This window comes from Juglans regia, chromosome 7, assembly GCF_001411555.2.
Source record: "Juglans regia cultivar Chandler chromosome 7, Walnut 2.0, whole genome shotgun sequence".
NCBI lineage: Eukaryota > Viridiplantae > Streptophyta > Magnoliopsida > Fagales > Juglandaceae > Juglans > Juglans regia.
The window spans coordinates 50,893,171-50,899,893 of NC_049907.1; the positions used below are offsets into that span (position 1 = coordinate 50,893,171).

At 33.5% G+C, this 6,723-nt stretch overlaps 1 long non-coding RNA gene across 3 annotated transcripts; it reads left to right on the plus strand.

Annotated features, from left to right (window-relative positions):
- Positions 1 to 4,199: 4,199 nt before the first annotated feature.
- Positions 4,200 to 5,843, plus strand: LOC108991778. Of its 3 annotated transcripts, none has more exons than XR_004801961.1 (4): positions 4,200 to 4,546; positions 4,674 to 4,755; positions 4,868 to 4,926; positions 5,545 to 5,843. It is a non-coding gene; the product is annotated as an uncharacterized LOC108991778 (long non-coding RNA). The 3 variants fall into 3 exon arrangements; XR_001996203.2 differs by having other exon boundaries at positions 4,202 to 4,564; XR_001996202.2 differs by having other exon boundaries at positions 4,205 to 4,755.
- Positions 5,844 to 6,723: the final 880 nt, after the last annotated feature.

Here is a 6,723-nt window from a genome sequence, read left to right on the forward strand (position 1 = left end):
AGATGTTTCCTCCGGTCCCAATCAAAGCTGGTGATCTTCGTTTCCTTGACTTAGAAGTTAGAAGCAAGACTCCTTTTGCTTGACTTATTGACTTAGAGCATTAACCTTGGAGAAACCTAATACTATATTAAGAGAGAAATATTTATAATTGTGAATTATATAATCGTTATATTATCATTTAAAAAAATAAATAAAATATAAAATTTACATAAAATAAATTAATTTTTTTACGCGATAGTTACATATTTTACTATATATATATATATATATATATATATTCTCTTGCAATCAGGCGGCAGAGTTCAGACGTCGAGAGTTTGTGGAAATGTTTACCCTTAAACCCAGAAACAAGGAATTCGTACTTGGGACCAATGATAGCGGAAAGTTTATTATATATACAATTCACCGAAATGGAACTTGAAAGAAATTTCCAAGCGTCGTGAAAGAAACGTTTTGTCGTGACAACAATATATTTTGATTATCAAACGATCGTATATATATAGCTGAAGTTTCCAGTGCATGAGCCAATAAGTCCATATAAATTGGTTGTGTTTTCTCCTGGTACTTAAAAGTATTCCGGATCGATTGATGAACTAAATTCAATTAATATTCTTGAATCTTCTGTTAAGTCTAAGAGCAATCATATGAATTGAATTGGGAGAAACAAGGTTAATTTTAATCGTATTTAATAAATATGAGTATGAAAAATTAATCTTGAAGAGTTTCAAATATTACAAGAATTAGAAACATGGTGTCATTGTCAGAGGATAATTAAATAAGAATTAGAAGATAGAATTTAGATAAATGATATTTACAATTATAAAATAAATAAGTACTAGAATTTATTTTTGAAAAATATAATTAAATACAAAATTTCTATAAAAAAATTAATATTTTAACAATAAATTTTACTCTTTTTTAAAAACGACTTATCACTCCAAAATTGTACACAATATTATTAAAAAACAAATTAAGCATGTTCCTTTCCTCTGTCCCCTTATCAGGCGAACAAAACTTGAGTGAAAGCTCTTTCGCTGGCCCACCCTTTAGAAACTTAGCAGAGATGTAAGCGCGTACTGGCGCCTTTGCCACCCTTCATTCTATAAGCCCCCTAGCATTCAAAGAGAAGGAGCCACAACACCCTGTATTTTAAAACCGAAAATTAACCCATGTCTTTATAGCTCTTTCAGAACTTTGCGTGTAGTTTCTCGTTCAAATCTGTACTGAAAATGAGTATGCAGATGCGTTTTCAGCTCTTTTTCTGGCTCGTGATGATCCTTGCTCTGTATCAAGAACCGAGAGCGTTAGAAGCCATAACACTGACACTCAACGACCATCACCGAGGTAAGCAGATCAAGAACAATCCCTGTACATCAAAAACTTTCTAGTTACATGTATTCCCATTAATATATATAGTTACAGAATTGGTTGGCCATTTAAATTCGAAACAAGGTAATGATACTACTGTTGAGATAAATTTGTAGGGTATAACTCGAAGACGTTTGCGGCAACTCTTGGAATTGTGTGTAAATGCTGTGATGGTTTAAAAGGTGAATGCAGAAGAAAATGGGACGCTTCCTGCCCCAAGCTCCAATGCCTTCCATGGAAACTTAAATAATACATGACTAATATTATGAAGAATATCTATAATCATGCTATAGCTAGCTGATCATGTGTCTCATATATATATGCTTGTCATATGTATATACACAATGGCGTGGTAATAACGTACACGAAAGTACGTTGGTAATTTGTAATACCCAACTGGGTTTCTGGTTTTATGTCTAGCACTGTGATTGGCTTGGAAAATAAAAAAACGGCTTGAATTAGAATTTTCCATGACAGGCATGCAAGCTTTTGGGTAACCAAGGGCAGAAACGTTAAGCCGCGTTTAAATGGATTAGATCAATAATGGCTATTCCATGCTGTTTTCTTCTTGAATTCATATTCGCAAATTCGATGGCTATATATATATATGCTTGTTGTGCCGTTGAGATCTGTAACAAAATAAATCGCACCGACAAGAAAGATATAAATTAAGATAGCATGGTACGGTGCATGGTTCCTCCATGCATTCCACGTACGAACGTCGTCAACTCATATGATATATATGATCATCACCATTAATCTGGCTATATATATATATATATATATATATATATATATATATATTTCCAGAATTTCTTGGCAATAACATTTTATATAATTTGGTACGCAAGTTTGTAAAATTTCTCCTGATCAGGATGACAATGACATGGTAAATTGGCTTTAGAATATTCCATGTATAATAGAAGGAATATATGATTTCATCTATCTCACAACTCGCTTTTGACTAGTGGCTATCTAATCGACACAGCACCATTGAGATCAGAACCCTTCAGTAGTCTTCTCTCACCGTAACCCTCGAATATGTAGCAGCAGGACTCAGTCCAAGTCTCCAAGCATTATTAAATGGACAATACTGACTTTGCATATTGCAAAATAACTTCTTTTTTTTTTTTTAAATAATATTTACAGTCGTGGACTCGTGAGTTTGCAAGCATCGTACAATCACTTTAAAAAAATGAATAAATATGAGACTTACATAAAAAAAATTAATTTTTTTAATAATAGATCATACTCTTTTTCAAAACGACTTTACGATACTTACGTACTCAACGATTATACAGAATTACTCTTTTTTTAAACATTTTTTAAACCCTTTAAATATTTTGAAAAAATAAATTCACTCTTATTAAAAAAATACTTTGTTAATCATTTAGTAAAAAAATAAAAATAAAAAATAAAAAGTCAAAATCGATCACTTTAGGAGGTCACCTTTCTCGATCGCCCAAGCATTATCCTTATTAAATATTTGGGTCATGAACTAATTGGGAACATCTAGATATTTTGACTATTTTATCAAACCGATCAATTATTCTTAAGAGTAATGGCACTACTACGTCGGATGCCTCCTAATTTATTCCACTCACTTAATTTATCTCTTAAGTGGCATCATAATTATTATTTATTAAAAAAAATTAAAATTAAGGCAAAAGTAAAATGGTTTTCTTGCTTTATTTTTTATTGGATATAATAGAATTACTCTTTTTTTTTAATCCTTGAAAAATTCTTTAGCCATAAAATCATGACTTTTGTAAAAGTAAGTTCACAAACTGACATAACTTAATATAATACGTCAAATTGTCAAGTTATTTTATGGTAAAATAAATCAAACGAATAAGTCATGTCAATTTATAAATTAACTAATTTATAAAATCTTATAAAAAAAAAAAAAACTAATTTGTAAAATCTCTTGGCGGCATTTCTCTCAATCCTTTATATTTGAAATTAAGATTATAAGTTCTCTAGAATACTGATTGGGAGTATATGTGCTTTCACAACATGCATATCCGGCCCCCATCCGCAAATTCCGCTGCGTGCCCTGGAAAATATTGTCACATTCGATATTGAATGTTTCAACTGCATGCATGCGTTTATCCCAAGTTATCCAAAAGGAACCTCACGGCCGGAATACTGACATGAAAGAAAATTCTTAAGCAATCGCATCGATCGTTATCGCAATATAATCTTTAATCGGTATGCCCTTGGGCCTTCCCCACGGGGCTTCTACGTAGGATTAGTTTTTTGTTCCACTTCTGACTTCTCAGACATTACCTGCTGACGAATGAATTAAGGAGATTTCACCAGAACCCTCTAAAAGACATCGAAACTCACATATATGCTAGCTATATATTAATACCAGTTTAATTGTTTTGTCTACAAAGTAACAAATTACGCTTCAGGTGTTACGTTTTGTTTTTTATTACAAAAAAAAACGAGAATTTATGGTGGATTGTTTGCAACGAGAATAAATACTATTTACTATGAAAATATACTCATTTTATTAAAAAATAATTATTTTTTTGTAGAAAATAAGTACCTACAAATAAATAATTTTCTTGTAGCGTAGGTTTATCCATAATTCTAGTTGAATTGGTCTCGTTGGTCAGGACATGGACTCGAACATCATGTTTGTCTATTTAATGCTTTCCTTTCTAGCTGATAACCTTATCATGATCAGCTAGTGTTTCATAAAGTATTCCATGGTAATCACGCTCTTGTCAACATCGAAAACATCACCACGGTATGAAACTGATTAGGATAACACAAATAATTACGATAGCACTTATAGTCTTATCCTGATCATGAGGCCCCCCGATAATCAGAGATATTCATTCATATGCTTTCTGCTACTTGCCACAGGAGCAGACTTTAGGTTATTATGTTACCATAATATCTGATTTTCCCCCCTTCTTTCCTCTATTCTATTCCACCGGCCATCCTTTTTTTCTTTCTTCTTTTTTCCATGTAGTATTGCATGGACTCAGTTTATTTGATGGAATCAGGTCATATTCAATTTGGTTTTCGAAGAAAATCCCGTTAAATCTTGAATCTTTCTCCCTTGAACAATTGAATATCTTTTGTTTTCAAAGATTCTGGGGAAGACAAGCTACCATATCTTCATTTTATGGAATCTCGTTTGAGTCAAAGCTGTTTGGCAAAAGTAGGCATAAAAACTCAAGTTGAGCCAGCCACCTTATCCATTTATCTTCTTGTTATTTCTGTAATTTCTTATCGATCCCTATGGTAATCTCTGATCGATGTGGGTAAACATATCTTCAAATTTTCAGTTCAAAGACAAGAAGGATGGGGGTGACGATGACTCCAATGGAAGCAATCCAAACAGCGCTTCTAGAGGGAACTGGTGGCAGGGTATGATCATATGGCTCTGGATTAATGTAGAGATCATAAATGGGTATTAATCTAATTATTAGTTCCCTAGCTGTGGTTTTAGAACTTTAACCCTACTTTTTTGTTTCTGCAGGTTCCCTCTATTACTAACACCCTGCCCCTGCCATCTAATCGACCCATCGCCTAGCAAAGGTATTCAAATTTCTCTTCGAAAATGATTGATGGATCTCATTAATTACGTGTTCCCCTTAGAACTATATCGTTTTTGTACATATCATTACACATCATTTAGGCTTGGTTTGAATGATGATTTGAGATAAGATAAAAGTTGAATAAAATATTATTAGAATATTATTTTTTAATATTATTTTTGTTTTGAGATTTGAAAAAGTTGAATTGTTTATTGTATTTTATTTAAAAGTTTGATAAAATTGTAATGATGAGATGAAATGATTTCACTAAACAAACGAGGCCTTATTATATGACCCATTATAATTTTAAAAAAATCTAACAACTAATCATTTTTCAACATAATTCTGTAAAAATCTTCCATATCAACAGTGCCTTAGGTGTGTTAAAAATGAGACTTTCAAGTAGATTTTTCTCATCAACTTGTAATTATACATGAAGCATTGCCTAAAAAACCCTACATGAAGGTTTGAAAGCACTGTTTGGATTTTCATAGACCATTGCATCCATTCATTGCTTCTTCTGTTTTTTATGTCGGCCTTATTGTTTGGGTGTGCTTTTAGTGTTGCCTATCGCCCTTGACACAGCTGACTGAAATGGTGTTCTTTTACCATGTTGCAGGGGGGTGGTGATCATAGTATGATCGAGCTTAATATTTTGGAAATAAGATGGTAATGAAATGAGTTGCTTAACACTGTCAGGACTTGCAAAAACGTGTTGGGTTGTTTTTGTCCTAACTGGTCAATTTTGGCAAGTCTTACGCGAGCTCTCGATATGGTTTTAAGAGCTTGATGCAGTCCTTCTAGGCACATGAAGTGATCTTGTATGAGTAACCTAGCCAGTGCTCCATGTACTTAAATTTTATCTCTGGATTTAGTAATTAATATATCGATCACTCGATTGATCTTGTTGTAACTCAATATAGACCTACGGTACTCTCGCTCTCTCTCTAGTGCGCTAGAATTTTATTTTTAGTACAAGTTAGACAATTGTCACTACTACACTAAAGCAACATTCCGTACCATCGTCCTACTTTGTTTTGTTTAATCCAAACTTGAGTTGGTTATTACAGTTTAACTATCAATTCAACATACAAGAATGTGAAACGGGTATTTAAGCAAAATTTCCCTCTATTTCTCCGCATTTTTGGCTAATCACCGCCCAAGTTGTCGGTTAGATAGACCATATGCCACGTTGTTGACACGCGAAAGGACCCAACTTAAGTTGGAGTACTCATTTTCTTGCTCTGTAATCGTTGTATTGGGGTGATTGTTGAGCTCTCAATTCCCCACTATTTATACCTACCTGTTCAAGCTAACATATACCCCAGCTTGCCTAGAAAACACAATATTGGTGGTTATAAAAAATCATCAGAGAGCTCAAAAACGTACCAAAAAGTGTTAAAAACCATCAAGTGGGATTGACCTATATTATGACTCTATCATGCATGCTTGAATAGATATCATGAAGATCGGGAGAACGACGCTTACTCACAACGCACGAAGGGATACGCATGCCATTAAGAAACAGAACGACGCTTACTCACATGCGCGAAACGAGCCAATCCTAAACAATGTTGGGATTCGCACGGGGAAGTAGCCTCGGTTAATAAAAGTAAAGCTAATGATTATTCATTAATGACAAAGATCGGTTCACATCCCCTTAGATATGGGAGAAGAACGGATAAATGCATGCAAACTCATTCACCTCTCACACATTCATCCAGGTTAGAAGTCCTCATAAGGGTTAGCAAAGAAAAAAAGAAGTTCTTTTAATTTCTAACCCACGAGTGTGCTAAAA